This window comes from Peromyscus maniculatus, chromosome 7, assembly GCF_049852395.1.
Source record: "Peromyscus maniculatus bairdii isolate BWxNUB_F1_BW_parent chromosome 7, HU_Pman_BW_mat_3.1, whole genome shotgun sequence".
Taxonomy (NCBI): domain Eukaryota; kingdom Metazoa; phylum Chordata; class Mammalia; order Rodentia; family Cricetidae; genus Peromyscus; species Peromyscus maniculatus.
In genome coordinates, this window is record NC_134858.1 from 3,964,004 (window position 1) to 3,991,781 (window position 27,778).

Sequence of the window (27,778 nt, forward strand, 5' to 3'; positions counted from 1 at the left end):
ACTCTCACTTGAAAGTCTTTTTACCCAGTGTTTTCTTGTAAGGGGATCTAGTCCATACCCCACTAGCAACAATAACAGCTCGTGTCACAGAACAGGTATGGGCAGGATTCTAAGATGGCTGCAGAAGTGTCTGCTCCCACAGTGAGCATGCCTTGTATGGCTCCTCCCTGTTCAGTGCCGGCAGACCTGTGCATATCAAGGAGGCCAGTGCAGCCATGAGGCTTCGAATCAGTTTACTTTGAGCTAGCCACAATGGATAGGATGCTGCAGGGCTGACCTAATGAGGTGAGCCTTCCCTGCTACTCGGATGATGAAAAGAATGAGAAGGGTTTTGTGTGGGAGGATTCTTTTGTGTCTAGCTTTGAGTGTCAAAGAAGCCTAACAAAAACTTGAAAGTCACCTCTAGGAGCAGAGAACAATCCCCGCGGAATCTGGAAAGGATTTGGTGACTTGAATAGGCAACTTTCTAGAGGAGAATAAATCTAGTTGACATCTCGCTTTCAGACTTGAGAGCCGCTGAGCAGAGAATTCAGGCACACAGTGCCTGAACGCAGTATAAGATAACGAACACCTGCCGTGTTCAACCATTCCCTGTATTAGCTAATTTAGTCACTACGGTAAGCCTTAAAGTAATCACTGTGTCTGTTGTCAGAATTAAAAGCTCTAAAGTCTCCACAGGCTTTGCCTGCCTCACAGTTTCACTAATAAGTACAAATACGAAGGATAATCCTCATCTGCTCCTCTGACTTCCTGTTAAACCACTGAGGCCAGGATGGGGGTGGGGTGGTATTTCTTAATTGTGCTTTTAAAAAAATTAAATGCAGACTTAAATGTAAGGATTCTGTCCTTATTATGTCATCAGCTTGTGACTGTGTCCCAGCCTGAAAGCGGACATGCACTCCCACACATTCTCTCTGTACTCTCCCTCCGTGTGTGCGTGCGTGTGTGCGTGCGTGTGTGCGTGCGTGCGTGCGTGCAAGCGAGCATGCATGCTCTGTTTCTGCATCTCTCTCTCTCTCTCTCTCTCTCTCTCTCTCTCTCTCTCTCTCTCTCTCTCTCTCTCTCTCTGTAGCTAGAGTTTTCCTGCCTTGCCCACAGTCAGGACAAATCTTTGTCACCCACCAGTCCCACAGCCGCTCAGACCCAACCAAGTAAACACAGAGACTTATATTGCTTACAAACTGTATGGCCGTGGCAGGCTTCTTGCTAACTGTTCTTATAGCTTAAATTAATCCATTTCCATAAATCTATACCTTGCCACGTGGCTCATGGCTTACCTGCGTCTTCACATGCTACTTGTCATGGCACTGGCTGGCAGTGACTCCTTCCACCTTCCTGTTCTCTCAGTTCTCCTCTCTGTTAGTCCCGCCTATACTTCCTGCCTGGCCACTGGCCAATCAGTGTTTTATTTATTGACCAATCAGAGCATTTGACATACAGACCATCCCACAGCATCTCTCTCTCTCTCCTTCTAATAAAGCTCTAAAAGGTAACCATGGCTTGTGATTCTTCTGCCACCGCAGTATCTAGTGCCAGCCACTAGTGCTGCATCTACCCCTTACATTAAGTATTAAAATTATTAAGTTTAAATTCTTTTACAAAAAAAAAAAAAAAAAAAAACGACAGGGGTTGGGGATTTAGCTCAGTGGTAGAGCGCTTGCCTACCAAGCACAAGGCCCTGGGTTCGGTCCTCAGCTCTGAATTAAAAAAAAAAAAAAGACAAAAAAAATGACAATTTAATGAGCTCGTTCCATCCTTCCTATGTAATGGTCCAACAGCAAGGCAAGGGAACGTATGAGGTCATTCTGTGCTCACAAGTACCTTACCCGCTATCAGCCATGGGGATGTTTAAAGCCTTTTCAGGCGTGGCTCCTGACTTGTACTTTAGGAAAATGTTCCAGGTTTAAAGTTCATAATCAAAGACAGCCATGGGGCTAAATCCATCAAGATACAGGACCCTGTGTAGGATCATGAGTTATTTGTTTTGCTTGGAACCACATTACTTCTTTGTATCTAGCTCCATGACTCATGATTGCTTTCTGTCCTACCAGGCAGTCAAATACTCTATATTTAGGACTGCCAAAAAGCTAGCCTTTTCCCACCCCATCATGGGATTTTCAGAGATGTTAAACAAGTCTGTCCTTGCCTCCCACATAAGAAGGCAAAGAAGGAATAATGAAAAATGTGGAAAGAACTGAAGACACAGAGTGGAATACAGGCTGCTAAGTGGAGGGGAATTCGATTATGAAGGCAAAGGCAAACAGATTGGCCCCACCAGTTAACATAGAGCAAATGAGGACCAGGCGAACTTAGAGCTGAAGGTACATGAACTGCAAAGTAGATGCCCACATTGCTGCTTTAAACACAACTTCTTAACTACGCTAGTGCAGAGGGCACCTCAGGATGGACATGGAAAGCAAGAGGGGGTCACCGCTTCTAGGATGAAGACACTGAGAGTCAACACACAGCCATGCACTGCCTATGTCTGGGAGCATGCTTGCCACAACATTTCTAACAGGTGCATGGAGAGCCTGACTTCAACAAGTTGTGAGTTGCTGTAGAAGACCTATGGAGGAGATGCAAACAAACCACAGCAACATTTTTTTCTCTGAGATGATTCAGGTTAAAATACTGAAGATTCCTACCAGGCTTTCTTCAGCTGCAGAGCTGAGCACCCATAGCCTGCTGAGCTTTGGTTTCCAGTTTGGAAACCAAATGCCAGTTTTGTTTTTTTTCTTTTTTTGTCATAATATGTAGTGAAATTAGCTTGGTCTTTTCTTTTCATGTTTTCTTCTCTTTTTGTCTGTTCAATGACAAGGCCAAGACCATGTTGGTTATCTTGGACACAAAATGTGGGCATTGAAGAAAACTTTAATGATCAAGATAAATATTTTTGTGTGATTATGCCAAGGGAATCTTTTAGCAAAAACTCACAATTTTTAATAAAGACAAAGTCAATGTCACACCAATACATCCTTTTGCCTCGGCCTTCAATGTATCTCAACTCAACGCTGGTAAGTGCCATTGTCTTCTGATGCTTTCTGCTTCAATTTCCTGCCTGCATGTAGCACTCAGACCAAATTAGAGTTTGCCATTTTTCTTTGCAAAGCTGAGATAGAGCAATAAGAAAAAGAAAGAATGTGTAGCCTGTCTTCTGGAATACAATGAATTCTCTATGGTTTTACTTTAAATTGGTATAGTTCCCCAAAGCCTAGAAAAGTGTAACCTCTGTCACACAAAGTAATGTGCAGCAGGCATTTCACTGAACCCTCACGCTGGCTGGAGGCCATGATGCTGCAGTTCTCAGTCCCTGTGACATCACTCACTGACTACCACTTCTGTCCTAGAAGGAGATGCTGATTATCCAGAGATGATAAGAACTGGACTTTGGAATAAACCCACTTCAAACAGCAATAGCTGTTGCTGGAGGGCTTCTCTCCAGGTCCCACCAAGCCCTGCAGTCCCACAACCCACGTATAAAATAATCACTCAGACACTTATATCACTTATAAACTGTATGGCCATGGCAGGCTTTTAGCTAACCGTTCTTATATCTTAAATTAACCCATTTCTATAAATCTATACCTTGCCACGTTGCTTGTGGCTTACCGGCATCTTTACATGTTGCTTGTCCTGCTGGTGGCTGACAGTGTTCCCTCTCCTTCTTCCTGTTCCCCCAATTCTCCTCTCTCCTTGTCCCGCCTATACTTCCTGCCTGGTCACTGGCCAATCTGTGTTTTATTTATTTAGAGCGATATCTATAGCAAATAGCAGCTAACACAAAGCTGTGGTAGACAGGTTACACCAGCACCACTGCTGGAGACATTAATGAGGGTGGAGATAATGCTGATAAAAATTATCTTCACTCTATGAGAAGTTAACTTTGGGATGATTTGTAAATAACAAAGAGAGATTTCAAATAGATACCTTTGAAAGAAAGGGCCTTTATTAGAGAAGAGTGTAATACTACCTACTCCACAGAAAGCAGAGAATTCCAGAACCATTTTATAGAGTGCTGTTTTTCAGGAAGACAACAGAGTCAAGAATGAAGAAATGAGTCAGCTGAAGTCTTGGTAGCAAACAGATTTTTCTTTGCCATTGACTTGCTCCTTAATCTTTTGTAATCACATATACATAATTTGGTAATATTTTAAAATTTCATAAACTATATATGCCATTTTTCTGTGAAGTAAGTATGACAGAACCCTCCTCATTAGCAAAATCCCTATATGCAATGGATTAATAACCCAGTGTGCATCTAGGATTCTCTGCAGCATGAGCTGTCTGGGTCATTTGATCTTTATTTATTTTTTTCTGTTGTTTGTTTGATGGTTGGTTGGTTTTTGTTTTGTTTTGGTTTTTTGAGACAGGGTTTCTATGTAGCTTTGGAGCCTAACCTGGAACTCACTCTGTAGCCCAGGCTGGCCTCAGACTCACAGAGATCCTCCTGCCTTTGCCTCCCTTGTGCTGGGATTAAAGGCGTGCGCCACCACCGCCCAGCTGGTCTTTTGATTTTTAAATACTCTTTAAATAGTTTGGTAGACCAGTTGCCTTGCAAGAGCTATGATCTAAGCTAAATCCTCAAAATCACAAACACACACACACACACACACACACACACACACACACACACACACACACATCAGGTATGGTGGCAGGCCCTTGCAGTGTTAGTTACTTTTCTGTTGCTGTGATAAAACACCATGACCAAAAGCAGCTTATAAAAGGAAGAGTTTATTTTGGCTTATTAGGTTCCAGAAGGATGAGAGTCCACCATGTTGTAGAGTCATGGCAGCAGGAAGCTGAGAGGTCATATCCTCAACCTCAAGCACAAAGCAAAGTTGGCAAAGAGGAAGTGGGGTGAGACTATAATCTCTCAAAGCCAGCCACCAGTGACATACTTCCTTCAGCCAGGCTGCAACACCTCCCTAAGCAGCACCAAATGTTCAAATGTTTAAGCCTATGGGGAACATTTTTCATTCAAATCATAACACTTGTAATCCCATTGCTTAGAGGGGTGGAGACAGGAGACATCCTGGGGCTTGCTACTTAGTCAATCTAACTTTGCCTGCTTGGAAAAATCACAGGACAGTGGGAGACCATGTCTCAAAACACAAGCTGGATGGGACCTGTATGTAACAGTTGAGGTGGTTCCATGACCTTCACAAGCATTTGCATATGTGTATGCACATCTACACACATATCCCTGACACTTACGAATGTGCGCTCATACACACACACACACACACACACACACACACACACACACACAAATACGTATTAAGCTTGTGAGCAGCTAGCAGTCCGTAAAGATCTAATACTAGAGTTGTGCCAAGCTGCTCATCAGTCATGTATAATAATGCAGGAAGTGAATGTGTGTGAAGGGAGGCTCACCACCTTCTGAGTGTCTAAGGTCCTGCCCTCCAAAGCGTGCTCCAGACCCAGCATTGACTGAGTGCCTTCTAGGATTGCAAACTTGCATGCCTCAGCCTTAGACCGGTTGTATCACAACCACACCTTGAAGTTGAAGTACTAGCCTTAGAACATGGATCACACACTTTGCTGTAAGGCCCTCCCTATAAATGGGAAGAAATACTGGAAATGTGTCTTGGTGACCCAAAACTGGAAACCAATATAAATCAGATTTAAATTTTTAACACCTCACTTGCTAAGCATGAAGGAGTTACAGGGTTGTTATGATTACAAGAGGCACAGACTTAGTTAAGGAATCTGTAGGTCAACCCATTGTAGCTATCGGAGAAGTCTGAGGTAGGACATCTATTCCACTGCAGTTCACCTGAAAGCTGCTTGAGAACTGAGCAGGAAAGTGTAGTGGAGAGATAACACGCTATTGTTTCCTCATGGCTGAAGAAGGGACTGTGGGAACCCGTAAGGTATGTGGGCTCTGTTCAGTAGTCTTATAACAGAAATGTATCCACTGCATCCCTTCCTTGAAAGAAGAGCAGGTCTGTCCACAGGAAGGAGTTTGGAATTGGTGCCCAGTGGCCATTGTGTCATGTGTGGAGGACATTGTCACTGGGAAGCTAAGCAGTGGCATTAACAGACTTGTTTAGTTACACCTTGAGGCTCTTGGAACTTCAGTAAGCCAAATAAATTCATTTGGCTTAAGGAACATAATTATTAAGCTTCAACAATAGCAACGTGTTATGGAAAATGCCTGACTAGAAATCTGAACAATTCCCATGGGTATTTCTTCATGGAAAAGCAATAACTAGAAAACCAAACATACCTTGTGCCATAATTACAGATATCAATAGATGGTAAACTTGTCGAAGAAGAATCAAAGAAAAGTTGTAAAATCTAGGTCAAGACCCCATAACAATGAAAAAATTAAGAGGACAATAGAGATTTAGAAATTTCTGCAATTCAAAATTTAGTACTTTACTCTGGAGGATTTGTTCATTATTGTGAAAGTTTGCTTCATTTAATCTTTTAGAGTGATGATATGAGAATACTTTTTTTAAATTATATGACTAGAAAGACTACACATGAAAACAGATGTACAGTTTAGAAAATAACTTTAAAACAGTTTGCTACTCACCCAAAAGCAGAAGGAAGCAAACGTTAGCAGTTACCTTGGTGTCTACAAAGAAACCTGAACACAAGTTCAGGTTTGCCCTGTTCCTCCCCTGGGAAGCCTTATATTCCATATTCGACAACCCTCTGTCTCTGTCTCTGTCTATCTCTGTGTCTGTCTCTCTGTGTCTCTGTGTCTCTGTCTCTGTGTCTCTCTGTGTCTCTGTCTCTGTCTCTCTCTCTCTGTCTCTCTCTGTCTCTCTCTGTCTCTCTCTCTCTCTCTCACACACACACACACACACACACACACACACACACACACACACCCTGTGAGCTGTGTGCTATGAAGCAGCTCCTGCAGGCTCTCATATGCTCTCAGGTTTGCCCTTCAGATATGCTGTTGATATTTTGGGTAGTGGTATAAGTTTTAGGAAGCACAGTCTAGTGAGAGAAAGTAAGTCACCAAGCGCATCCCTTTGAAGGCCATCTCTCCCTGCCCCTTCTCTGTTTGCTTTCGTCTGTGAGGTGAACAGCTTTGCTCCTCCACACAATCCCTGTCCTTCTGGAAATGTATTTATAATATTTCTTTGTGGCCTTTGAGACTTTAGTATTCTAGTTTAGTTGTGCTTTTTATTTGTATGTGTGGAGGTGATAAATGTGTGTATATGTCTTTATATGAGCATATGGAGGGCAACAGTGGCATCTTCTTTGAACAGTCTCCAATTAGTTTTTGAGTAAAAGTCTGTCACTGAGCTTAGAGTCCACCAATATTGTCAGACTGGCTGGCCAGAGGGCTTCACAGATCTGCTTGTCTCTTCCCCTAACCCCTCACTCCTACCGCACTCCCTCCTTCAGTTCTTGAGTTACAGATGTGCACCACTGCATCTGACTTTCACATGGGTACCAGGGATCCTAACAGAGGTCCTCCTGCTCATGAGGCTAGTAGCACTTTATCAACATAGCACATTTAAGATTATTAAAGATTAATTACTAAATATGTATCTTTTTGTTTTTTATTATAATTAAGAGATTTTCTACTCATTTTACATACCAACCACAGATTCCCCTCACTTCCCTCCTCCCACCCCCCAGCCTTCCCCCCCAACCCCACCCATTACCACCTCCTCCAAGGCAAGGTCTCCCATGGGGAGTCAGCAGAGCCTGGTACATTCAGCTGAGGCAGGTCCAAGCCCCTCCTCCCTGTACCAAGGCTACTCAAAGTATCCCACCATTATATATATCTTAAATTATTAAGATAACCTTCCCAACATCCTTAAGATTATTTTTTAACTAGTACATAAAACACAAAATTACACCTATTAGTGGAATATCATTCAATAGGTGTATAGATTGTACAATTTTTAAACCAGTTTAAGCATACCTGATTATCCAATCACTTGCCATTGGTTGAAAACATCCACTTTGGAAACTCTTTGTTCTGTCTTTCTGAGATGCAGAGTATCATTATCATCTACAGTGATCTTCCTGTGAGATAAAACTACAGAGGGTCTGCACGCCTGTCTGCAGGTAACCTGGTGCCCTTGAGAACCTTCCCCACCTTGTCCCTCTCTAATCTCTCACGGCCCAGCTTCTGGCAGCCATCATTCTGTGATCAACACTTTCAAGTGCCAGGTGTGAGTATGATCAAGTGGCATTTGTCTCTGTCTGATTTATTTCATTTAACATAATGATCTCTAGTTCCATACATGTTGTTACATGGAACAATATTTCATTCTTTGTTATGGATGAATAGTACTCCGCCGTGTATCTATCCACAATTCCTTTATCCATTAATCAATTGATAAGCATTTAGGCTGTTTCCAATTCTTATTTACAGAGAATTGTGCTGTATGGATATGGGAGTCCAAATGTTTATTTGAAAACTGATAAATGTGGATTAAATATCCAGGAGTAGAACTGCTGGACTATGAAAGGGTTCTAGTTTCAAACTTTGGGGGTACCACTATATTATTTTACACAATAGCTGTGCTAATTTACATCCCTAATGACAGCATCCTAGGGCTCTCACTTGGAATCCTCTCCAGCACTTGCTGTATCTGATCTTTGAATAATAGCTTTTCTTATTGGAGTGAGGCAGAATTACTGCAGCTTTGATGCATTTCCAAAGTCATTAGTGGTGGTGAGACTTTTGTGTAGACTTTTGGCCATGTGTCTGTTTGTTTTTGTTTCTTTAGAAATACCTACTTAAGTATATACAGTGACCATTTTTAATTTGGTAAGTTGGGTTTCCAACTGTGGAAGCATTCATGCTGGCCCATGCTTTCAGTTCATAGTTCTTGGCTGTATTTTCTGTCTGGTCCTGTGGGGAGACAGAGATTCATAACAAGGAGCATGGAGGGAAACAGCGCTGTTCAGAAGTTTTAAGTCTGAAGAAGAAGGGTTTCAACAGGAGAAGGAGCAGCAGTGAGGTAGGAAACAGGATGAAAAGAACTAAAAATTATTGCATACTTGTAGGGAACTATCAAAAAACAAAAATAGTGTTTAAAGATAAATAAAAATTAAAAGATATGCTTGTCTCCTTTTTATTTTTAAGTCCAAAATCTTTTCTGGTATCCAAGCAAGGCAAACTCTTAGATATGGACGAGAAGTGAATGACGTATTTCCAGTGTGCAATGGAAAGGAGTGTGCGCTCCTATTCCAGAAAGAGAGGAGTGGAGGATTCTAACCAGATGACACCAAAGGAAGACACAGCAGAGCAGACACTTCTCCACAGCTTCCTGCCTGCCATCTAGGCTTTGAGGTGGTGGCATCTGGGCCCTGTGAGCAAGGGTGGCCCTGTTCCTGCATCTGTGCTGCCGGCAGCAATATGGCTTCTCTCTTGTGCTGGCTCTGCTGGGTGCCTCCTGCTTCCCCCAACAGACACCCATGTCCCAGCCTCCCTGTCTACTGCCCCGTTGCAACTTAGGATGGACAAGTTTGGTTGTTTTTATTTATATTATATTCTTCCTCCTCTAGGTATCATTGTTTACAAATATGCTGTATGCCTTAATTTTGTGTCTGGGAAGCAAACACTGGTTACTGCTATACAGGATGTGTTTGTTTGGATTTACTTGTGTTTTAAACTATACTATCATTCTTGGGCATTCATTTTATCACCCTAATTAAACTAAAAACTGGCTTTCATATTATGTATTTTGGTATTTTAATTAAAGGCTGTATTTCAGTGGTTTTTAAATCCTACAAAGCTAATTAATATTTGTGGGGAAAACTGATGAATAAGCCAGTGTTCAGGATTTGGCTTTCACAGCATGAATCCCTCTGGAGATTCTCCGTCTGGAGGACCACCGGCAGATTCGTGGCCCTTGTCACAGGACCCTGTGCACTGCCAGGAGCTGTTCTCCGCCCCCTCCCCCCCCCAGCACTGACAGGACTTAAATAGCAGGTTATAACAATTACAATTTCAGAGTTACAGCTCAGTTGCACGTAGTGCTGTGGATCCAAAGGCATAGAAACATGGAGGCGGCCCTCCGACAAGCTGAGTCCTGGTTTATGTATGGGGTTACTCAAGCCCTCTTAGGGCTCGCACCATTTGCCTGACTCCTGACCCTAGAGACGGTATGCATACAGATACTATTTAAACACTGTTGAGGGGCAGGGTGGTTCGGTACTTTTAGAGATGTTTACACGAACCAAATGACTTCAGTATAGTATTCTAAAGCAAGGAATAGCCTGTATGGCTGGGGAAAAAAAAAACAGGCTAAAGAATGTGGAGGAAGCATCAAAGAGAGCAGATAGAAGGTATCAGTGGTGTTGTGAGAATGCCCAGAGGAATGTTTGTCTTTGTGTGTGTGGACTGACAGACTGATCGATTGCTTTGTCAAGTCAGTGAAGTGTTTGACAAAGTGTCAAAACCTTCAGACCAGCAAGCAGCAGACTTCACGTGCGGTTCTGATAATGATGCCGTGAGGTGCACTGAAAAACCACGCTTTAAAGTTATCTCAACATCAGCTCAGAGGATCATTCCTAAAGCTTGTTGGACATGTAACTACAGCGATGTTTCTAAAAATCTCTCTCTCCGCCTTAGCTGTCCTGTTTGAGAACAGGACACACATGTTTACCATGGCAGTGCTGTGAGGAGTAGCTACTGTGAATGGAAAGGACCACCAACTCTCGCTCTGAGGCAGCTCCTCAGAGCCACTGGGCGGATACCTGGTTCATAAAATGGAATAAAATGTGTCCCCTTATCCCCTCCGTTTAGCTCATTAAGTGGTTGTCAGGGTGATTTGGGTTCTAAATCAATCTACAGAAAAAGTGAAATCCAAGGAAAACACCAATAATTTGTCCATTAAATAACATTCCATTTCACCAAACTTGAAAATATCACCACATTAGATGCTCTTTTAAAGACAGGGTGCAATAGGACCCGATACCCTCTCATCAACATGCCAGCATTGCATTGTGGAGATGACAGGCATGTATTTAAATTCATTGCGTCTTCATGAATTTTTTTCTCACAAATTTGACTGAATTTCCAGTTCAAAGCAAAAATGCAAGGGAAATCAATTGTTAGAAGAATCTTCATATGAAATAATGCTCTTTTTCATTTTTATTGTTTTTGCTGGCATATGCTAACTATACATAATAATGGTTTTCATTATGACACCTTCGCACATGTATGTAATATATCTGGATTATATTCACTCACTATGCATTCTCATCCACTCCCACTGGCCTGTTCTTCCCATGTGTTTTCCCTCTGCTTTCACATTCTTTTACATTTTGGCACTCTGAGTACATCTGTACTAGGATCTCACTGCATTTCCTGTCTGTCTCTCTCAGTCACGCTACACTGCCCAGCCCGAGGTCAATAACGCTCGGGGTGTTGCTGTTCATTTGCTGTGAGTGTGCACCCGCCATCTCAGGATTTGTGGCTGTGCTTCTTCTCAATTGGGTGTTTCAACTTCTTCCCTTTAGCTCTTAAGGTCAGGCTTAGTTTCTGAGCTAAAATCAAATCCAGGGACATTATTGCCAAATAAATTCAATCCTGTGCAGGGTTTATGTCAAAATCCCTCTATGCACCCTAGTGCACAGAGCTAGAAAATTCAACAGCCTCACGATTCCTGCCCTCCTCCCTGCTAAAGGTTGAGCACACAGCCAGTTCTAAGCAGCCAGCACCAGGCCCCTGTGTCCCTGACCTACTCCTTGGCCTGTCTTCCTTCTCCAAGATGAAGGCATCTCTTCAAGGAGATTCCTTCATTCCAAATTATACTTCCTCATATTTTACCTCTAGGAAAAGAGGAAAATTAACTGCTAGTTTATTACTGCATCTAGGACATGATGTCCACATTACACACATGCAATAAATATTTAACATGTGACTAAATAAAGTAAGGGATGAGGAGGGTGTCTGAACACTGGCCATGATGGGTTCTGACATACACATCAGCTGAGATCTGTCTCTCCCAAATCAAGTACCTAGAAAATGAAAGGATCCATGTCCCAGACTCCCTTGCTGCTGGAGTGCAGACCAGTGAGGTTCTACCAGCTGCTACAAGGGTGAGAGACTTGATCTGAAGCTGAGTTAAGTGGCAGGAAGTGCAGGGCACAAGTACTGATCTGTTGTTGAGTCTAAGAGGTTGAACAGACAGTAGTTCAGAATCTCCTAATCTTATGGTTCACAGCAAGGTCAGATGGGACTGCCCTATCCCTGGTAGGAATTCTTTGAAGCCCAGGCTAGTCCTGTTTCTATAACCTTCCCAATGGGTTTGTTTGACGCACTTCTACCCCAACTGTTGTCTCTAACACAGTTCTGCTGGAGCAGACACACCCAAATCCACGATTTCCTCACCTTCATCACCCCATTCCTACATTTTTCTTGGATATGTGATCATACTCATTTTCTATCCTTTTAGCAGACTTGGAGAAATAAGCAATTAGATTTTTTCAAACATTTGGTCAATGTCTATGATCAATATTTTTTTCCAACCAATAATCTCTGTCTAGCACTGTGAACACCAGGGCATGAACATGAACCTCACCAGTCAGCTGGCTGCGAACTCCTTTGCTCCATGGAGGTGTAAATTGTGCTTCAGAAGCTGGTCTCTGGCAGCTTTCATTTCATGTGTTTGGCAGCATCGAGCTGTGGCAGGAGGAACCTGCTGTTACAGCTGCTGTTCCTTCCTCAGTTATTGGGACCCTTGGTCCTTGGCAGCACCCAGGATCACTGTGCACAGGTTGGGCACTGAGGCCCTCAGTCCTGAAGACGGCTTTCTTGAGCTCTTTGGTACCACAGCTGCATCTTCTCACCTTTTTCTGGCAGTTCACTCTCTCCCACTTTCTCTGTGTTTCTTTGTCCCACCACCGTCACTGTGGAACTGTTCAACTAAATCTTTGTGGCTGTTGCTAGGGCGGATTCACTCTGTCTGTAGCTGTCCAGAGTACCTTTGAGAACTAGGATGTGATGTGGGGCTCCTGAGAGCCAAAGAGCCTGGGGGAACCATTCAAGAACTGGGTGTTGGGGATGGCTGGAATTACTCTGTCAGGAGCCTGCGTCCACCTGCCAATAGATGGGATCTTGGGAGACAGATAGGTTTGATGGGCAGGGTCAGCACAGCCTGGCAGGTACAAGGCTGCTGCTATTCAATCAGTGTAATAGTGACTGCAATTGCTCTACACTGGCAAGTTGGGGTCTTGGGGTAGGGAACCTGACAACAGACACGATCAGGAACTCCAGGGCCAGGAGTTGGAAAATGGGACTGATCCACTTAGACTTCTTCATCTGTCAAGTAGCAGTTGGGCTTGGGAGCCAGGACAGGGAGTGTGTAATGCCTGCTGGGCTCTTCAGGAGCTTGATACCTGCTATCAGAAGCCAGACAATATCAGGTCCATGTGTGGATCCAGGAAGTACTGAGCCTACAGGTGGCACTGGTCAGTACTGAACCCACAGGCATGATAGTTTTGGCCTCTGCATCAGCACTGCAATGTTAGGGCTCTCTGCAATGCCCAAGGGTCTTTAGCTGTCAAAGTGCCATGTAGCAGTAAAGCCCATGCTACCACTACCCGTTCACCATGTCCAAGGGAGGGGCTGAGGATCAAAGCACAGAGACAAGAGACAGAGGGTCATTGTCTCAGTAGAATGTCATTTATTGAAGGAGGAAAGAGGCCTTAAATACAGGCTTACAGCACAATGGGAGAACCCCGAGGGTAGAAGTTTGCTACCAATGTTTTACATTTTTGCATTCTAGCTGTTTACACCAAATGCAGGATACACGAACAAAGAACCTCTGATGAGCATTCAGGAAGAAGGAAACCGGCAGGGAATCAGCATCGGGAGGACATCTGGTCAAGGTCAGCAAGCAGGTCAATAGCTACTCAAGAAATGGGGGTCCAGGGCCCAACAGTGCCGGTCAAGGCTAACACTTTTCGGCAGTCATCTACAGCATAAACACGACCTAAGAAATGAGGTCTGTGCAATGGCTGTGGGATTTTCAGCTGTCACATTGTCCCTACCTAACTCACAGCCAGTCATTGTAGTTCCTCCACCAGGGAAAGTGCTTGTTTTCTGGCCAAGATGAAAGTGATTCATTCAAGCACGTGATGGCAGTCTGCTGTATAGTGTTTCGAGCATCCCTGGGTTGAGCTGGGCCTTCAGCAGCCAGGGAAGCCAGCATCAGTCTCTGTGGAGTTGTCTCAAGGCTCCATGGGGTACTCCAGATAACTGATGCTGCTATTAGGGTAGCCTAGTTGCCTCCTTGATGGACAGTCCTCTGGCTGAAAGCCTGTGCAATAAGGGAGGGTCCAATTTACTTATATGTCTTCGTACGTATAAACAGATAAATACCAGAAGGAATGTTACAGCACAAACTTGAAGAACTCATCATTAATACTAATAGCAATCTCAATACAGTTCAACAAATTTAATAATTCTTAGCACCTGCTCAATGCCCAGGACCAGGTGGGTTCCCCTCATTTGTCTTGAGTACATTTCACTGCTCCAAACTGCTTAATTCAGTACCCTGCTTCCAGCTTCTCCTACCCCCACTGGCCAAGTCAGAGTACTCTTTCTCTGTTTAGATTTTAATGCCCACGTGTTTCTTTATCTTTTTGAAAATGATCCCTTTTATTATTCTTCAAACATGTTTTCTTATCATCATTCTCTCCCTTTCTTGCTACCTGAGGACAATGTCTTCCTCTTGACTGCTGCATCCTACAGGAGAACGTGACTACTAATGAGGCTGAGCTTCCCGTGTGCTTCCACAACAGCCACAGCTTCAAAGTGACATAGCATACAGGGCTGTATAAACACCTTTATTATCACAGCTTCAAGTCTGGAAAGTGATGCACAAACAATGAATGGGACAAGTCCCACTAACCTGTGGCATAAATTTTAGCCAAAGAAAAAGGACATTTGTCTCTTGTCTCATGGTAAACTACTTGAAACAGCTCCATTCCCTTTCCAAATCTGAAACATGCTTGGAGTCTTCTGGAAACACACACACACACACACACACACACACCACGTGTGCAGACACACACCAGCTATTCTCCCATGTCTCCTGTCTTCTTTCCCATGAAGCTTGCTGCCAAATCTTATCCGCAGCCAAGAATAAGGCCCTGGAATAAAATTAGCTGCTATTTCAGACCCATTTCTCATCCATTAAACTCTAGCAAAGAACAAGGTGGAAAAATCTAGCTAAAATCACTGCCACTCATTTCTCTTAGCAGCCGCTTTGTGCTGTATTCCCATAGGCCTCAGGTGAATCACACAGGCCACTTCCCTCAAGTGACTCACCATCTGCTACTGGTCAGCTCTGTAGGCATTCTTCAAGATCTTTAATACCGCATGTTAGGATGAGGTAAATCTTAATGCCGGACTGGAGCCCTAGATAAAAACAGAACTTTGAGAAGTTCTACTGATATTTATTGCCTATAAAGTAAGTCTTGTAAAGGAAAATTCTTTTCAGATATTGTGCTGGGTAGTCTTCATTGTCGACTTGACTAGGTTTGAAATCTCCTGGGAGATACACGTCTTGTTACATCTGTGAGAAAGTTACCAGGGAGGTTTAACTAAAGGAAGACCACCCTTAATGCAGCACTGTCTCATGGACTGAATACAAGGAGGCAAAGCAGAACTCAACCTGATCATGTGTCTCTACTACTCTCTGCTTCCTGACTATGAATGCCGTGTGACCTGACACTCCTCTGATCATAGCTCCGGTCACTCTTGCCATCATATTGGACTGTAGCCCTAACTGTGAGCCAAATCCTTCCTTCCTTAAGTCCCTTTGTGAAATATTTTGTCACAGCTGTCAATAAATTAATAAAGTTATATAATATGTGATAGATTTAAGTAATCGGATCTTATGGAAGAAGGGTCTAGATCATCTGAGACTACAAAGAAGATGGGATGACCTATTCACTCTTGTGAATGAGAAATCTTCCTCCGTATTCAAGGATACACAGCAAAGTCAAAGCAGAGAGGGGTGCAAGCCTACCAATGCAACCCTCTGGTGCCCATACTGTATGAAGATGCACTTTGACCCAAATTACCTTACATTATATGTAAGACATTGCCTGCATTTGGATTCCTATTATCTTAACAAAGTTTCCAGGGAACTATGTGTGATTCGAGGTTTGTCTTCCAGGAGTAATTTTAGAAAGTTCAGGCATAACTTGCTAAACACCTTCCATTAGCACTGGCTCTGCTACAGGTGAATAACTTCGTTTCCCCAGGAGTTTATAACACAGGCAACCATCTGTCTTTCTCTTAGGCACCTCCCTAAACTCACTCTAAAAGCAGTGAAGGTCACAAGGCCTTATCTGTAACCATCTTCCTCCACCTTCAGATATAATTTCCAAATCATGTAGCTTGAAGCAGTTTCTGCGAGCTCTGTCCATCACCCATCTCCAAGACTAACAGGCAGTTGAGCACTGAAGCTGTGTGGAGGGTTAGCAGAGAAGCCTTTGCCTTCTGCCTGTAGGGCTATGTATGAATGAGTTCTAAGTGTTGTTATGGTCTGCTGCTCTCCTGAACAAAGAAAGTTTCTTTTTTCTCACAGATGGAGGGAGTTAGACTCAAAGAAATCATTTAAAGCTCTCATGCATTCCCTGGACTCCAAATGGAGATGAGCTGTGGTCTAAAGTGGGGGAGCTGCACTCCTATTAGCAAAACTAGGATTGAGAGTGTCTTGCTCTCAAAGAAATATCCCCCAAGGAGCATAGTAATACCCCAGCAGGGCATTCTCTCTACGATGCAGGTTGAGTAGAGGTTGGAAGTTAACAGAAGGGCATCACTCTCTGGACCTCATGGACAAGCTGCTCAGTGATTATGTTTCTAAACACTATCAACACACTAAGAGGAACGGCTGCTGAGAGGGCTCCGGTGATCCAGTGAAGGACCCCACACTCAGGCATGGGTGGACAACACTAATTAAACTTAGTTATCAAAAAGAAAAGACATGGCCGGGCGGTGGTGGCGCACGCCTTTAATCCCAGCACTCGGGAGGCAGAGGCAGGCGGATCTCTGTGAGTTCGAGGCCAGCCTGGGCTACCAAGTGAGTTCCAGGAAAGGTGCAAAGCTACACAGAGAAACCCTGTTCCGAAAAACCAAAAAAAAAAAAAAAAAAAAAAAAAAAAAAAAAAAAAAAAAAAAAAAGAAAAGACATGAAGTTGGGAGGAGACAGGAGTTAGGGGGTGTTGTGGTTTAAATGAAAATGGCCCCAAAGCCCATAGGGAGTGGTGCTATTAGGAAGTGTGACTTTGTTGGAGGGAGTACGTCACTGAGGGTGTAGCTCAAGCCAGGCCCAGTGTCATTCTCTCCTCCTGATGCCTTTGTATCTGAATGAAGAACTTTCAGCAGCCTCTTCAGCATCATGTCTGCCTGCATGCCACTATGTTTCCCATCATGATGACAATGTAACCCAGCCCCAATTAAATATTTCCCTTTATAAGAGTTCCTGTGGTCATGGCATCTATTTACTGTGTCTTAGTTAGGGTTTCTATTGCTGTGAAGAAAAACCATAACCATTGCAACTCTTATAAAGGAAAACATTTAGTTGGGGCTGGCTTACAATTTCATTATCATCATGGTAGGACTTGGCAGTGTGCAGGCAGACATGGTACTGGAGAAGGAGCTGAGAATTCTACATCTTGATCCACAGGCAACAAAAAGTGAACTGTGTACCACAATGAACATAGCTTGAGCATAGGAGACCTCAAACACACCTCCATAGTGACATGCTTCTTCCAACAAGGCCATACCTATTCCAACAAAGCCACACTTTCTAATAATGCCACTCCCTATGGTAGATATTTTCTTTCAAACCACAACACACAGCAATAGTAACGATCTATCTTAGTTGGAGTTACTGTTGCTGTGATGAAATACCATGAACAAAGAAACTTTGGGAGGAAGGGTTTATTCCATTTATGCTTCCACATCACAGTTCATCATCAAAGAAAGTCAGGTCAGGAACTCAAGCAGGGCAGGAACCTGGAGGCATAAGCCCAATATAGAGGACATGAAGGAGTACTGCTTACTGGATTGCTTCTCGAGGATTACAGGGCCACCAGCCCAGAAGTGGCCCCACCCACAACTGTCTGGGCCCTGCCCCATCAATTACTAATTAATACCTTGCCCTACAGGCTTACCTACTGCCCCATCTTGTGGAATAATTTTCTCAGTTGGGGATCCCTCCTCTCTGATGATTCTAGCTTATGTCAAGTTGACATAAAACTAACCAGTAGAGAGGGAAGAGTAGAAAGTGGTTATGGTCATATCTCACTGTATGTATGAAAGTGAATAACAATAATAAAGAAACTAAGAAAGAGCCAGCATTTGGACCTCTACTGTATGCAAAGAGATTTAGAGTCATGTACACAAAGGAAGGTAGGATCTATCCTTTTCTTTTCCTCTGTAACACTTTGCTGTGAAACTTGTTCTATTTAGAATCAAAAAGCATACTTTTTGCTGTAAGACAATTCATTATAAGGTAAAAATGGCATTCATGTAGCCAGAGAAATGGTAGATTATTAAGTATTTTATATTGAAATAATTCAGTATCCATAGAGAAAAATTACATTTAATATCCATTTCAAAACATATAAATGCAAAGGAGAAGGTACTAGGTGGAATGGTGGATGGCTGTGTTTCTGGGAAGCAGGGACCTTTAGTTTTGATTCTGTTGAAGTGATGTTTAATGTGATTGGTGAACACATGTGGCTGGGAGTGCTGAGAAGACGTGGGCGACTGAAGGAAGCGGTTTAAAGCAAGCACTGGGAAAACAGTTCTGAGCAAGTTTGACAGTTTATTCAATGTTATCCGTGTTTATTAAAATATCCTTGCTCTGTCCTCAAGAGGTACATATTTACATGTATGTAGGTATTTTTCTTTATTCTTCCCCTTGTTTCTAGTGAGGGTTAATCATTGACCACCATCATGATTGAGAAACTGTACAGTTCCTTAGGCAGGAAGGATCTGTGAAGAGCTCTAGTTATTAATGTTATATGTAATTTTTTCCACTTGTAAGAAATTAAAGTGAGTCTTGATTAAAAGTAAATGCTGGGTAATTTGAGCTGTAATTGAGGAAACTTTACAGAGCACACTACACATGGAGACAATTCCTGACACATATCATCTTTATTCACAGCTGGGAAAGAAAAGAAGGGACTTTGTCCAAAATGATAAGCCTCAAATCCCAGTCACCTTCAGAAGGGATAAAATCCACTCTGACAACGTGTTTATATACACATATATGTGAAGATAGTTACATATGTGTGTGTATGTTATATATAATGTATATGTGCATACATTACACTTTTTGGAATTGAGGAGACAGCACAGTGGACAAGTGCTAGCCCTGTAAGCATGAGGACCTGAATTTGATCCCCAGAATCCATGTTCTGGGCATCATGGAACACATCTGTAACCCCAACACTGGGTGCTTAGAGAAAAGGGAGTCCCTAAGGCTTGCTGGTTAGCAGCCTTATACTACTGGGTGAGTTTCAGGCCAGTGAGAGACACTATCTCAAATAAGACAAAAAGCCAAACAAATGGTAGGCACCATCTGAGGAACATCTCTAAAGAAAGAATAGTTATGCAATTAGTCACTAGATTTCCAACTCCCTAGTTTTCAGATTACTTTTATGATTGGGATCATAATACCGAATATCAGTGTTCATCATCTGATAGTTTAAATATACTTTCTTGGATACCAGCTATGGGAACGTGTAACATTGGAATGCTGTTGTGTACGGCAGCAGAATTTGGGGAGTTTGATTAGTGATGAACCAAATGTGGTTAAAGCAGACTGTGACAGGTAATCACACGGAGGCTAGGTAGATGCTCAGGCAGAAGTAGCTCGGAAGTCCCTACTTAGGCTCACAACTCAAATTTGTGAATTTCAAAACACAAAAAAAGCCTCCACCAAACAAGAGACACTTCTTTATGTCCTAGTCTCTGCGTATAGCCACTGGAGCTTTTTAGAAGGTGAAAAGTACTTAAATTTTGTGACAGACAGTAATGTCGCATTGAAGTTGGGATGGTCTCAATGAGGACTGTTTGCCTAGTCGAGGTGAAGCCACTCTAGGCCTTCCGCTTAGGTGCATACTGTTCTCTCCGCAGCCTTCCTCCCCCGAGAATTCCATCCCATCCATTTCTAACCCTTCATTTACTGCACCGGGGAAGTTCCTATGTTCTTCTCTCATGCTCAGATGAGCTTTAATCCTTCTTTACATATTCACATGCCTAAATATTTTTAATTCTTTAATATACATTTTTAAGAATATGTTCCCATACATGTCACTCTTAGGGTCCTTCTTGTTACCCAGCTTCTCTGGGGTTGTGGACTGTAGTCTGGTTATCCTTTGCTTTAGGAAATGAGTAAGATCTCTTGAGTAAATTCGGAGCATGGCGGAGGAGAGGTGGCAAGAGAACATGAGGGAGGGGATGGTCGAGTTGGGGGAGCGACAGAGAGGGAGAACAAGGAAATAGATATCTTGATAGAGGGGGCCATTATGGGGCTAGGGAGAAACTTGGAGCTAGGAAAATTCCCAGGAATCCATAAGGATGACCCCAGCTAAGACTCCAAACAATAGTGGAGAGAGTGCCTGAACTGGCCTTCCCCTCTAATCAGATCAATGACTTCCCAAACTGTCATCATAGAACCTTCATCCAGTAACTGATGGAAGCAGATGCAGAGATCCACAGCTAAGCACTGGGTGGAGCAGAGCTCCCGGAGTCCAGTCGAAGAGAGGGAAGGGGAATTATATGAGAGGTCAAGATCATGATGGGGAAACCCACTGAGACAGCTGACCAGAGCTAGCTGGGGCTCACTGACTCTGGACTGACAGCTGGGGAAACTACATGGGACTGAACTAGGCCCTCTGAATATGGGTGACAGTTGTGTGACTTGGGCAGTTTATGAGGCAGTAGGACCAGGATTTATCCCTAATGCATGAATTGGCTTTTTGGAGCCCATTCCCTATGGAAGAATGCCTTGCTAAGCCTTGATATGGAGGAAAGGGGCTTAGTCCCGCCTCAACTTGGTTCATCAGACTTTGTTGACTCCCCATGGTAGGCCTTACCCCCATGAGGAGTGGATGGGGGTAGGGTGGGGAAGAGGTAGTGGGGAGCAGGAGGAGGGGGGAGGGGTAAAATGGAAAAAATCTTTTAAATTAAAAAAAGAATGTGTTCACTTTTTAAATAAAGTCTGCATACATGTTGGATGTTTACAAACAGACTGCAGTTCTAACGTTTGAGAACCTGAAGAAGTGAAATAAAGACACAGTCAGTGATTCCATTTTGGTATCCCTTAGTGTTGGCCATGGGCAGCATTGCACCCAGTGACTCTTTGCTATGTGAAAAAGTGAATAAAACAACAGAAAACCACACAGCCCTACCTCTCCACTGATATATGATCAAATGCACATTGCACATGCATACATACAAATAGTCACAGCATAGCCATGCTTATATGTCCACACATACATTTGCATATATGTATGTGCCCATATATACCTTCAGGAATTAATGAATTCATGCTTTTCCTGATGAGATTTGCTTATCAAAGTTCACTTACAGCAACAGCAGCTTGTGCATTTTACAGTCTTCCACACACCAGAGCAGAGCGCTGAGGTAGACATCCCAGGGATGGTTAGGAGCAGATTTTCTCTCCAAGGAAACGGGCTCTCATTCCCCTACTCCATGACTGTTCCTTTGTTCACTGTGTCAGACAATGATTGAGGTCCTGAGTAACCCCAAGGTGAGGGAAGATATACAAGCTGCAGAGAAGGTACCCGCAGCCTAATTGAGTTGACACTGACAGGAGACAGAATGAATCACCACCTCCCACTCCACGAGACCCATGTGAAAGCATTAAAACGAAGTCTGTAGCAGATCAAAATAGCAGGATTCAAGGATCTTCCTAGTCAGCCTTGATGGAGGGTCATTAAGCCATTTGTGCTCCAAGATGGGCCAGTGGCTTGTTCTTGTATGCTCATCATCAATTGTGTCGTTTTGTTTAACTGTTAAGTTCATTTTGAACACCAGTATATGGAGTGTATCTCCTATCAAACTCCTTTTTGTCCTGAGCCTTAAGGAACAAGTAACGTGAAGGTTTTAGTTTCAATTCACAGACCTAAGTCCACTCTAAGAGTCCTGTCAGGAGCCCTCAGAGCAGAGACACGCTGCCTCTAGGCAGGCCTGTGTCTACTGTGGCTATTGGTAGAGAAACCGAGAGGTTACCCCATTGGCTTTCTATAGGAGGATCTTTATAACTGACTCAGTGGCTGACACTCAAGATCAATAAGGTGCGGTGTGGATGGTGATAATAACAGTTTCCAAGTGCTCTGAAGCCCACGAGTCCTCATTTTTAATTTAGCTCCACTTGCATGGAGGCAGAATAATAGGATTCAGACAGACCTCTGAAGGAAGATCTATTATATTGATCAAGAGCAGCAGGCAAAAAAGATGGGCTCTCAGGTCTCCTGGCTGACAGCACTCTGATGCAGATGTAGTGAAAGGTGATCAATAGAGCCCCTCATCCTGGTGGAATGTTCTCTGCTGAATTTGGTGCCATGGTGTAAATGGCTCCTCAGTTCCTCGTGGGACTTCAGTGAACTGGGAAGCAAGAACCAGTTAACTGAGCCAGACCCAACCCTGTTATAAAATTCGAGAGGTGTAAGAGATGCAAACTGGCTCTAGCTCTGAGAAAGAGCCACACCTATAATCTAAAACATATATTAATTAAAAGATGCGTGTCTTTTACCAATTAGTACACTAACACATCCAAAGTGTTAGAGTCAGATTGAAACAATAAAGAAGTCGAGATTATCTTCAAATATCTTTATTAACCTCCAAGCACCCTGAATTTTAGTTTTATTAGTAGTAAACTTATTTTCAGATTGATTCTTAAAACTGAAAATTACCTAAATTAATGAGGTAAGATTCAGTGTTTACAATACTAGAACCCTGAATTCATGTGCACAGTTCCTGTTTCCTGTCATTACACCTTAGGGTGCATTTTTTCCTGTATTATCTTTTCAGTTGGAAGAATTCCCTTGGACATTACTGACAAGAAGGTTTGATGTGTCACCTTCTCTCGACCTTTGTCTGGCAAAGTCGTTCTTTCTCTCCGTTCTTCCCTTGGACATTACTGACAAGAAGGTTTGATGTGTCACCTTCTCTCGACCTTTGTCTGGCAAAGCCGTTCTTTCTCTCCGTTCTAAAGGACGTATGCAATGTTCTGAGCGGTAGTTTCCCCCTCCTGTTCAATGCTGTGAACATCTCACAGTACCATCACCCAGCCTCTATGGTTTCTTTGAAGGAATCTGCTGTAAGGTGAACTGTTACCTGTTACGGGATATTGGTGCACTGTGTGAAGGTGTATTGCTGTGATTGGTGTAATAAAAAGCTGAAAGGCCAATAGCTAGGCAGGAGGTATGGGCAGGACTTCTGGGGAGAAAAAGGAAGAGGGGGAGGAATCTAGGAATCTAGTCCCACTGGAGACTCCAGGAGATGGAGAGAGGAAAGAGGAAGTGCACGATGGAAGAGGGGTGATGTCACATGATAATTAATAGGAAGTCTGTGTCATTATTTGAGAGCTGACTGGCAGGACAGAGAAGGACTCGTTACAGGTAGGTACCTTTTTATGTGTGATGTAATTTCTCTCACAGCCTTGGAAATCGTGTTGAGCCCATTCTGGTTTACAGTCTATGATCGATCATCCTATACCTAGATATTTGTATCCTTCTTGAGGCTTAAAAACTCTGTTACACCCTAGAGAATCTTGCACACCTTTAGCATTCTCAAGACCCGTTTAAACTCACTTAGCCTTTTGTTCAGCAGTGGAACCCAAGAGTACCCATGAGGTTTCTCCACCCCTCCACTCTTCTTCGTACATTTGCGCATGGGTACAGCTTGTCTTCCTTTCACTGTTTCCTTTCTTTGAGCTGTTCTGCTGTTATTGTCCTTTGTTAGATCTTTAAGTTTGCTCACTGTACTTTTCACCTCAGGGTTTCTGTAGCAGGACTTTCCTTTGTGGGCCCGCCAGCCCACAAATAATAACATAGAGACTTATTTAATTATGAAAGCTTGGCCTTTAGCTTAGGCTTGTTTCCAACTAGCTCTTAAAACTTAATCAACCCATATTTTTTATTCTACATTTTGTCGCATGGCTCTTTACCTTTCCTCAGTACCACATGTCCGACTTGCTCCAAGTCTGCTGGCGAAATCCATGCCTTTAGATTCCTCCTCCCAGTTCCTCTCTCTGCCTGGAAGTCCCACCTATCCTCTCCTGTCTAGCTACTGACTGTTTAGCTTTTTATTAAACCAATTAGAAGAGACACATCTTTACAGTTTACAAAAAGATTATCCCATTGTTTTATGGGAGCAAACTCTCTCCAGCAACTATTAACTGTCTATGTAACTCCTTCATGAAGGGCAGGGCTTTTCTTTGAAATTACTTTCTCTTACTTACTAAGTTTCTTAGAGTACTAAGTTATTTATCTGTGCTTTCTTGAAACTGGTTGAGTTGCCATAAAAGCACTATTTTCAATTCCCCATCCAAAAATTTGCTCATACTAGTTATCTTTAAGTCATCTTCTGGCAACTTATGCTGTCTCTCTGATGAGTTCAAAATTGCCTGAACATCTTATGCTTGATGTGCATGCCATCTGGGCATTAAAGTGTCAGCTGTATATTCTAGTCTTTGTAATTTTTGAGGTGTCTATCATTTTCTTCTGGCCTGTGGTCAATCCAGCTACTCTAGAGCTTGATGAAAATCTAAGCCCAGGGTTTTCACAAGTCTGCTGTTGACATGTTATTGTTATTTTGACCCTAGATGATAATCCAAGGCAAAATTATGTTGCTCTTAGTGTGTTGCTCAGCATTAACCAGGGACATACCTAACAAAGATAATCCATTGCCCTAAGCATCATCTTGTGATGGTTCAGGCCCAGATACTTCATCCATAGACACTGGCCTGTGGTCATGCACTGTGGAATTCTGGCCAGCTCTGAGCATAATCACCATGGAGGGATAACCATGTGACATACCTATAGCCCCTAATACTCAAAAGTATTGTGTATACACTGAGCTCAGAGCCTAGTGAGATTAGCACAACACTAGGTTAGGACCAAGGCTCACATTGCTGTGGGCTGTCTGCTACTGAGGTGGGATACTGTCTCCAGAGTGCTGTGGGATGGAGTAGCAATGGGTAGTCTGCATGGCTTCATCACCTGACACTGGGATTATTCTTTCTTCAGCCACTGGCCTGGGAATGGAAGACTTTGGGACCCGCACAGTTTTAGATTTCACTAACCTAATCCTACCATTAGAGAACAGGATCTTTTATCACATTATGATGTTCATTATTGGAATGGTATTGGTAAAGTTTGGCCGTCAAAGGTTATATTTTCAGGTCACACCTGAGTCTTATAGCCAAAAGAACCCCTAGGGTCTCAAAGGTGTATTTAGGCCCCATACTATAGCTGGCAGTAATGTAAGCCAAAGCACATCCATCCCACCACTGGGCAGCTTTCTGCCTGATGCTAACAAAAGCCTAGAGATTTGATCTTGGGCCTGCATATGAATATGTCATGTGACTTTTTTCTGTGAAAGTGTTAACAAACCTCTGCTCACCCTACACAAGGCATCAAAAAAAAAAAAAGTAACAATTCTACCCTAGTATAGTTTGGCAACCAAGTGAGTTAATTTTGGTTACCTACAGGGTCATGAGTGAGGGGTTACTTCCTGGAGCACTGGAAGCTTATGGGAGCAAACTCTCTCCAGCAACTATTAACTGTCTATGTAACTCCTTCATGAAGGGCAGGGCCTCACTGTTGGCTACTCAGGCCAACAGTGGCTATGAGTACTTTTCCTAAAGTGTTTATAGACTACTCTTGAAGGTCTCACCCCTGGAGGTCTCCAGTGGCCAGGCCCCACCCTGCAGCATCCCAGACTTCCCTAACAGCCATAGCCCGCCTCCCCCAGCCACCCCTGTTCAATGCCCAAGAGTGGCCAGGCCCCATCCTACAGAAAAAAATCCCATCAGTCTCTGAGTTTGCCCTAAGATCAGGCCACATAATTCCTCTGATCCCAGGTCACACTGGAAAGCTCCATCTCCACCTTCCCCAAGAAAACCCACATAAACCCTGTCTTCTGCTCAGTTCTCTGCTGCTTCTCCCCATGTAGAGGCAGCTACTCTCCTGGGTTCTTCCCTCCCAATCAGTCTCTTGTTTGAGGTTTGTTATGCAGTGTGACTTTGTAGTATGCTTTGGGGCCCCGACTGCCAGGATACCTTTCCCATCTGAGCTACAATGTTTACACTCATAAGCCCCTCCCCCTCCGTGGCAGTTAAAGGGTCCAGTCTTGTGCACAGCTCCTGAGGGTAATCACAGCGGCTGCCACTTCAGCAGGGCAACTGCTGTGTCATGGGTAGGAAAGCACCTGGTGAGGAATGGATCTTACCACAGCAAGCCTACTACTGTGTAGCCAGGAGTTTCTCTGGTCCTGCCCAGCCTGTGATCAGGATAAATATCTCCCACCCACATGCCACAGCCACTTGGTCCCAAGTAAATACACAGAGGCTTATATTATTTACAAACTGTATGCCCTATGGGTCAGACTTCTTGTTCGCTAGCTTTTATAACTTACCTCGACTCATTTCTATTAATCTATGTTGCCACGTGGCTGTGGCATTAACAGTCTGCTGGCATCGTGTTGCTCACTGGGTGGTGGTCTGGCGTCTCCTCTCACTCTCCTTTCTTCTCCCATCTCTTCAGTTTGAATGTCCTGCCTAACCTTATTCTGCCTGACCATTGGCCAAACATTTTGATTTATCAACCAATCAGAGCAACACATATTCACAGCATACAGAAAGACATCCCATAGCACCACTGTGCTGTGAGACAAAGTCCTGTGCTAGCTTTTGCAACTTACCTTTGAGCGTGTATAGGCCTGCTCTCCATTCTATCCCTGGATGGAGGATGAAGGCTTGTAAAGGCAGTTAGTCTTCTGACTAATGCAGCTCCAGGGTCTGGGAGTAGGGCTAAAGAATCTACTGAACAGCAGATTTCACTGAGGAGCCTGGTATTGGCTGTCAAATGTAACTGGAGTATTCCTGTGTCCACCTGGCTTCCGCTCAGGCCCAAGTAAACACACACAGACTTATATTACTTATAAATTGTATGGCCATGGCAGGCGTCTTGCTATCTGTTCTTGTATCTTAAATTAACCCATTTCTATAAATTTATACCTCATGGCTTACCAGTACTTTACATCCTGCTCCTCATGGTGGCAGCTTGCAGCATCTCCTTGCCTCAGCCTTCCACCTCCCAGAATTCTCCTCCTCCTTGCCCTGCCTACACTATCCTTCCTGCCTGGCTACTGGCCAACCAGCATTTTATTTATCAGTCAATTATAGCAACATATATTTCCAGCACACAGGACATCCCACAGCAGGCAAATCTAAGTGTTGAAGTTTTCAACCCTTATTCTAGTAGAATCTAGCTCCCTTTGAGTCTGCTGGTTGCTTTATATATTTGAGTGCTGTGGTATGAGATACAAACATGTCTAGAGTTATTATTTAATGTAGATGAATGGCCCCTTTATCACCATACCATGAGTTTCGTTGTCTCTCTTTTCTTATTTTGATTTTAGGGCTTGCACTATTCCTTCCCCTTTCAACCAGGAGGCATTTCTCACCACACTGTGTTGCTAGAATAAGGGACAGTGCCAACTCAGCCAGCTCTCTCTATATTCCTTCTTTGGTGCAGGTACCGT